This window comes from Crocodylus siamensis, chromosome 3 (assembly GCF_052110815.1).
Source record: "Crocodylus siamensis isolate JL-2025a chromosome 3, ASM5211081v1, whole genome shotgun sequence".
Classification (NCBI taxonomy): domain Eukaryota; kingdom Metazoa; phylum Chordata; order Crocodylia; family Crocodylidae; genus Crocodylus; species Crocodylus siamensis.
In genome coordinates, this window is record NC_143397.1 from 136,484,679 (window position 1) to 136,491,007 (window position 6,329).

At 42.2% G+C, this 6,329-nt stretch overlaps 1 long non-coding RNA gene across 1 annotated transcript; it reads right to left on the reverse strand.

Annotated features, from left to right (window-relative positions):
* Positions 1-3,428: 3,428 nt before the first annotated feature.
* Positions 3,429-6,329, reverse strand: LOC149868876 (uncharacterized). Its single transcript, XR_016441350.1, has 3 exons — positions 6,160-6,329; positions 5,330-5,405; positions 3,429-4,084 (listed from the first exon to the last, which is right to left on the reverse strand). It is a non-coding gene; the product is annotated as an uncharacterized LOC149868876 (long non-coding RNA).

Below are 6,329 nucleotides of genomic sequence, written 5' to 3' on the forward strand. Positions count from 1 at the left end.
CTGAAAAATTATTTGAAATAGTAAGAAACAGTGGACAGAAGGATTGTGTATGGACCCATTCACCCTGCATAAAAGTATTTTTCTAAATAATATATTTACTTTTATTTCCCCAGAAAGGTATACGCCAACAAGCCCAGAATTATTTCAAGCAACAGACTGAAGAATTTAAAATACTCTCAAACTTTAGATGGCCGGGTCCTACGCCTATCTGTGGGCTGAAAAAGCAAACAAACGGGTTTTTAGACATTGTATGCAGATCTCACAAATGTATACATTAGATTTAAAGCATCAAACAATGAATGAAAGCAATGGTGTCTGATTAAAAGAAAGAGCTATTCACAATGCCATCAGCTCTCCACAACCAGCTGAACGGCTGCATTGTGCTTGCGTGAAAAATTATCCAGCAGCTTTGTCCCAAATGGTAAAAAACAAATCAGTTTTGCTTAGTGAATGTGGGAGCCAAAGTTTCCCATTGTGAAGTTTACAATAGCAGCTCAAATCACTTTGACAGGGGTGGGGGGTAGGGGTGGCTCTGACCCACTTTTCTAGGTTGTGAAGCAGTTTGGCCATGGCCGGGTGAGAGAGACACCATTGTTTACAGCAGAGAGTCTTTCCACTAATTTTCCTTTCATGCTTGCCTGCCACCGCTTTGTTTAAATAATCCATGGCTGTTATCACAGCCTCAGGAATAAGATTCATAGGCTTAATGACCACTTGCCCATTTCTGACACCTGTTCAGCAGGCAGTGTCCTCAACAGCTGGGCTCATCCTGCAGTCCAAAGAAAATTTGCCTCAAGAGACATTTCTCTGCCTTTCCTCTTACCTTCATTTTGCAAGGGGAGGTTGTTTTTCCCTGGTTCTTTTGCTGAAGTTTCTCAGTTTCTGAGAAATTTAGTGAAGGGCAGACTCACTGTTTCAGTTAAAACCAGGTTCTGAACATGCATTAAGTGAGAAAACATTTCATTTTTTGCAAGCATTATGAAAGGCATTCTTCCAGCTCTCACCATTAATCATGTTTCACTTCTGTTGTGAATAGACTGCATATTATTATGCATAAGGTTCATGTGTCTCTTCTCTGATGTCAATACCCCTCACTAAACTGTCAGCTCCTGGCTGACTGTCAGGCGGCTGCAAAATATGACATTAGCTCTGCTTTTACTACTTCCTGAAAAGTTGTTCAAGTGCTCAAAAATGACAGAAACAAAAATCACCAGACCCCAAGATGAGAGACATAAAGACTTCTAAAAAGTAAAACTGACAGTTTAAGGGGGAAAAATATTAAAGGGAAAGGGAAAGAGCAACAAAGTTCATGTTGCAGGTTCAGTGCTCTAACAGTAAATAATACAACCAGTTAAAATGATACATTTTTCCTCCAATCTTTCTGAACATTTTCATTAGAATATTATTTTTATACAATATGAAATGAAAAATGTTTGGTTGTTTTCCGTTTTTACCTCACGCAGCTCCTGGCACTGGAAAAAAAGAAGACAACCATGAAAACAGTAAATCCAACTTGTTTTTAAACCCAACCAATAGTGTTTGCTTAAAAAAATTAACATCCCCACCCTCCCCCCCACACCCACAAAAAAAGTTTTATGCAACCTCTTTGTAGGACTCGAAACCTCATTTCTGTTGATCAAACTTTGCTTTAAAATAAAAATTGCCTGTCTAAAAAGTATTTCAGACTGTGAAACGGTGAGACACAGACCAGTTGTTACAATGCTAATTTAGGACGGAGGAAACAGGTTCAATTCTGTACTTTGCCACAAACTTGTGAACATCACTTGAATCCTTGTGTGTCTTAGTCCCCACATGGGAAATATCACTTCTGTACCACACAGGGGCATTGTACACAGGGTTTGAATGACACTTTGACTCTTGGGGAAGGGCGGGGGGGGTCAAGACAATCTCAATCTTTGATTTCATTGATTAGCAAGTCCACCTAAGTGAAGGAGCAATGCGATCAGAGACCCTCCCAGGTTGTGATTTTCAAATCTTACAGAGGGGCTCTCGTCTCTTTTGGGGGGGGCTCAGCCCCCTCCCTCCTAGCTTCCCTGTAGTTTAAACCCTGATTGTACAGACTGTGGTGATAGAGACCATAACATTGTCTACAGCTGCTATACCCTGGAGAATGATGGGCTATATCGAATGAACGTGATGCTGGACAAAGCACAGGATTACCATGATCATTTCCAGGATATTCCAAACCTGTAGCAGGCTGATCCTCCTGTGACAAGTGGTACGGGATCTTTAATGATCGAAGAAAACGAGGACCTCATTTTTATGTCTCCTCATCTGAAAGACAGCCGTTCGAGCAGCAGGGTGACTCCTAGCACTGGGCAGTTGCTGGGCACGGCCTGGGAGGAGAGCCACCGCTACCACTTCACCAAGCACTTGACTTTTTCTGTAAAAGCCTCAGTGGGAAGTGGCCTCAGCCCAGCCACTAATGGACTGCACAATTCATGCCCCGGTAGGGTACGGCCGTGTCGCTGGGAGGAAGCACCTCCACAGTTGTCTGACTGCGGTTGAAAATGTGTTTCCAAAGAGAAAAGGAGCCGCACTGAAAGTCCCTGTGTAACACAGCCTAGCATTCGAGCTTTCCAAATAAATCGCTGTGGATCCCCTCGGGTGCATCTGCCCCGTCCTACAAGGAAGGCTCCCATCCTTCTTAAAGCAGGGACCGAGCTAGACGTGGGGGAGCAGGGACGCTTGGATTGCGGGCAGCCTTCCTACGGCGATTCGGTCTCAGCATGTGCATGTGCTCGGGGATTGATGACAGCCTGGTCGTGTCAAGCAGCAGTTTATCACCAGGTATCTCCAGTGGAAGGAAGGCAAGCGCAAGGGAGGAAGGGGGACTCAGAGCTCAGAGAAAAGTGAAACAGATGATTAAGGGAAAAAAGATGGCAGATGAAACTAAAAATAGCTCTTTTGGCAGTTGTAAAGGAAATTCGTTTGACAGGGGGCTGTTTCTTTCATCGAGAGTGGTTTGTTGTGTAACAGATGATACTGGCACCAGCTCTCCTTATCTGTGCTGTCAGTTTAACTGACAAAAAGGAGCTTGCTTTAGCATTGCAGGAGTTATAATGAGCTTTAAACATGTGTTTGTTTTCAAGGAGGCTTATTTCAAAGAACCGCCTCACGACCGAAGGGGCGAGGGAGCTCAGCACATGCTCTGTCAAAACAATTTATTCCACAAGTATTTCTTCAACTTCTGGATCTTTATCAAGTAGGCTACAGGAGGTTAAACCTCCTGTTTTCTGTCCCCCCTGCCTCAGCCCACCTCACACTTGCCCAAGGAAGACCTTTAACTCCATGCTGCACAGCACAGCATCTGGCAAAGTAGGCTGTCACCCTCGAAAGCTCACGCCTTTCTGAACAAGATCGTCTCTGGTGCCACCCTCCCCTCCCTTGTGCTGTACAACAGACAACTCGATGCCCACAAGTTTTTCAGTGCACACACAGAAGGAAACCGCTCTGCCCACTATAGTTTGCTTTTCACCCCTTGGGAAGCTTATACGAAACATAGAGAGAACCTTAAATGCAATGTCTTTCCAGGCCCAAGTGAAAGTGAAATGAAAATAGTCAAAGCTGCTTTATGTTTTGGCGAGAGCATTTATTTCTCTCCCCCACCCCCAAAAGATGCAATCCCTGGGCCAGAGAGTTCAGGTGAAGGATACAAAACCATTTGCACCCTTAAGTCAGACACAGAGGGGACAAGAAGCAAAGCTTAGGCTTTGAAAGACCTTATTTTGCCTTCCCTCTTTTTCCAAAGAAATGGGATAAAATTACTGTACTGAAAGGCCAGTCATCAACTCCTGCCCTCCTGCAGGTGACTGATGCAGGATCATTGTGAGCTTCACTGACAGGATATCCCATAGCCAATGTGCCAGTGAGCCCTCCTGGCCTGCACTGTGTTTTCCTCACAAGTCTTCAGAGTGCCTCTGAATAGAAAGAAGCAGTGCCTCAAATCTCCTCTTTCTTTCTTTCTTTCTTTCTTCTCCTTCATTTCAATAGTATTACACTTAACATGATGGAGTTGGGTTTTTTTTCTATCTTTGGATCAAAGCAGCCCCAGATTGTTGACCTGGAGGGGGAGGGAAAAGACTGGTTTGTAATCATTCATGATCATGGTTTATTTTAGCAAGTCCTACTTTATTTAGCATCTAGAGTAAGAAGTATACAGTGAACCATATGGCTGAGCTGAATCTCATGGCTTTAAATGTGTCCAACCATTGCATGCCAGATAGCTACTCAATTATATATAGATCTGCTTCATTCACTACATCCCTGTCATGTTCACTGAAGCCTTAGATATGACTTCCAATGTGTCACATTTGCTTTTATGGAGTACACCTCACAAAGATCTTTCAAAGTTCATTGGAGCAAGCCAAAAAACAACCCAAACAGCCTATTACAAGAATGAGAACTAGCCGTTAACACTGAGAATAGCAGTTAACATTGCTATTTTCTTACCTATCGTATCTTAAAAATGGCTTCTACACACATCAGTGTTACTAACAAGCTGGTTTATGTTGACTACACAACATATACCACACTCAAATATTATTTTTTTTCCAGAGGGAAGTCAGAAGACAAGTTCACAAATGGAAAGTAAAACTTTATATAGGGTAGAACTAACTTCTGTCCCAGAAATCGACAATTCGGAAACCTGTTCCTACATACAGTCTCTAAGGATATTGCCTATACCAGTCTCTTACATCACAGCATTCAGAAAAAGAAAAGGAATGATACTTAAGGTAATGGTATTTCTGTGTTGTCCCTTGAATACCCACGCTGACATTAACATGGCACAGGCCTACTCTTTATGCTCCAGTAAGCAACATTAAAAAGTTTTCAAAATTGCAGAGTTGCTTGCTTTTTAAAAGTGTTGGAATATTGGCAGCTAGCGGGCAGTTCTCCTTCCCTCCCGCCAGAGAACAGTAAATTTGCTGAAAAATCCCATTTTGATCCTCCAAAACGATCTGTATATTCACTGAAACTCATTGAATATTTTTGGTTGGAAAACAATTTTAATAGCTTCATGATGAGAGAACTCACAGCCATGATATGAGACAAATCAAGCTTCCTTCCATTTTTCAGCCTTGGAGGAAATCCCTCTCTCCCACATCCCCAGGGAGTGCCCTTATCACAAGTCTTTATGCTGGAACAAGCAGCTCTGTCTCTATCTATCACTGATATTGTTGCACTGAACAGAACTGTCCTACCTCCCAAGTGAGTGCTTTAACCAGGAGACTGGACAACTGTTTTCATTCTCCAATAGTTTATGCAAAGTGCAATAGTCCCAGCTCAAAGGTTGAGAAAGACCCACCTCAGTTTATATTGTAGGCTGAAATTGAAGACACCAATCTGCGAGGAAGATGACTTAAATTCCAATCTGTGCCTGGCTTAAAAACAGAACTAACAGGTAAAAAGGGATAGCTACCATGATATCACTTCCTCTCCCAGCATCATATGAATCTTGCCATTCATTTCCTTTGCTTTTCTTACACATGCCCCAAATAAAATATTACGTTTAGGATTAATTGGAACCATTGGTGTCATATGAAATGAATTCCACATCGTTCCCCACAAGCTTTTGTTTCAGTGAGAAAAAAAACACTGATTTTTTAAATGTGGAGTTTTGGTTCAATTGCTAAACCAAAAAAAAATAAAAATCTATTATGCACTCAGCCCTTTGGACAGCACAGCTACAGTACAACCACAAACATATTGTATGATTCTTGATACTAGAAGTGACAAGACTGACTGAAGCTCTCAGATTTGCATTCAAATTAAAAGCACAAGTGCTGAATGTGCACGAAAGAGCAGAAGGGTTATGAAAAAAGTTAACTGAAATAGGTAAAATTATAAAGTATTCAACACATAGAGATGTGCTTTGCACTGTAGCACGCCCTGCCTCCCCCTCCGCCCCACAGACACACACCTGCCATTAGCTATAAAGGCCACAGGATGCCACTGTTGCATTTCTTTTCCAGGAGGTCAAGATGAATTGAGAAAAACAAAAACCTGTTCCTATGATCACTTGTGGTTTTTTCCAACTAAATGAATCAGTATTGCACCTCCAGATGACACCCAATGCAAACAGATTGGTGCGTCACAGTGCAAAATGTCACAGCAAGAAATAAAATATTTGGGTACCTTTTGGACTAAATGTGACTCCCATAATAGGCACCAAAGTCAAAAGGAGTCGTAGCCATCCGTTTTCATGGGTGTTGGTCATGGCCATGTTGTTGAAGATCCAACACAAACAACAAATATCTTCTGTTGTTGTCTTTTACCTGTTTCCAGGAGACAGAAGCAGAAAAGAG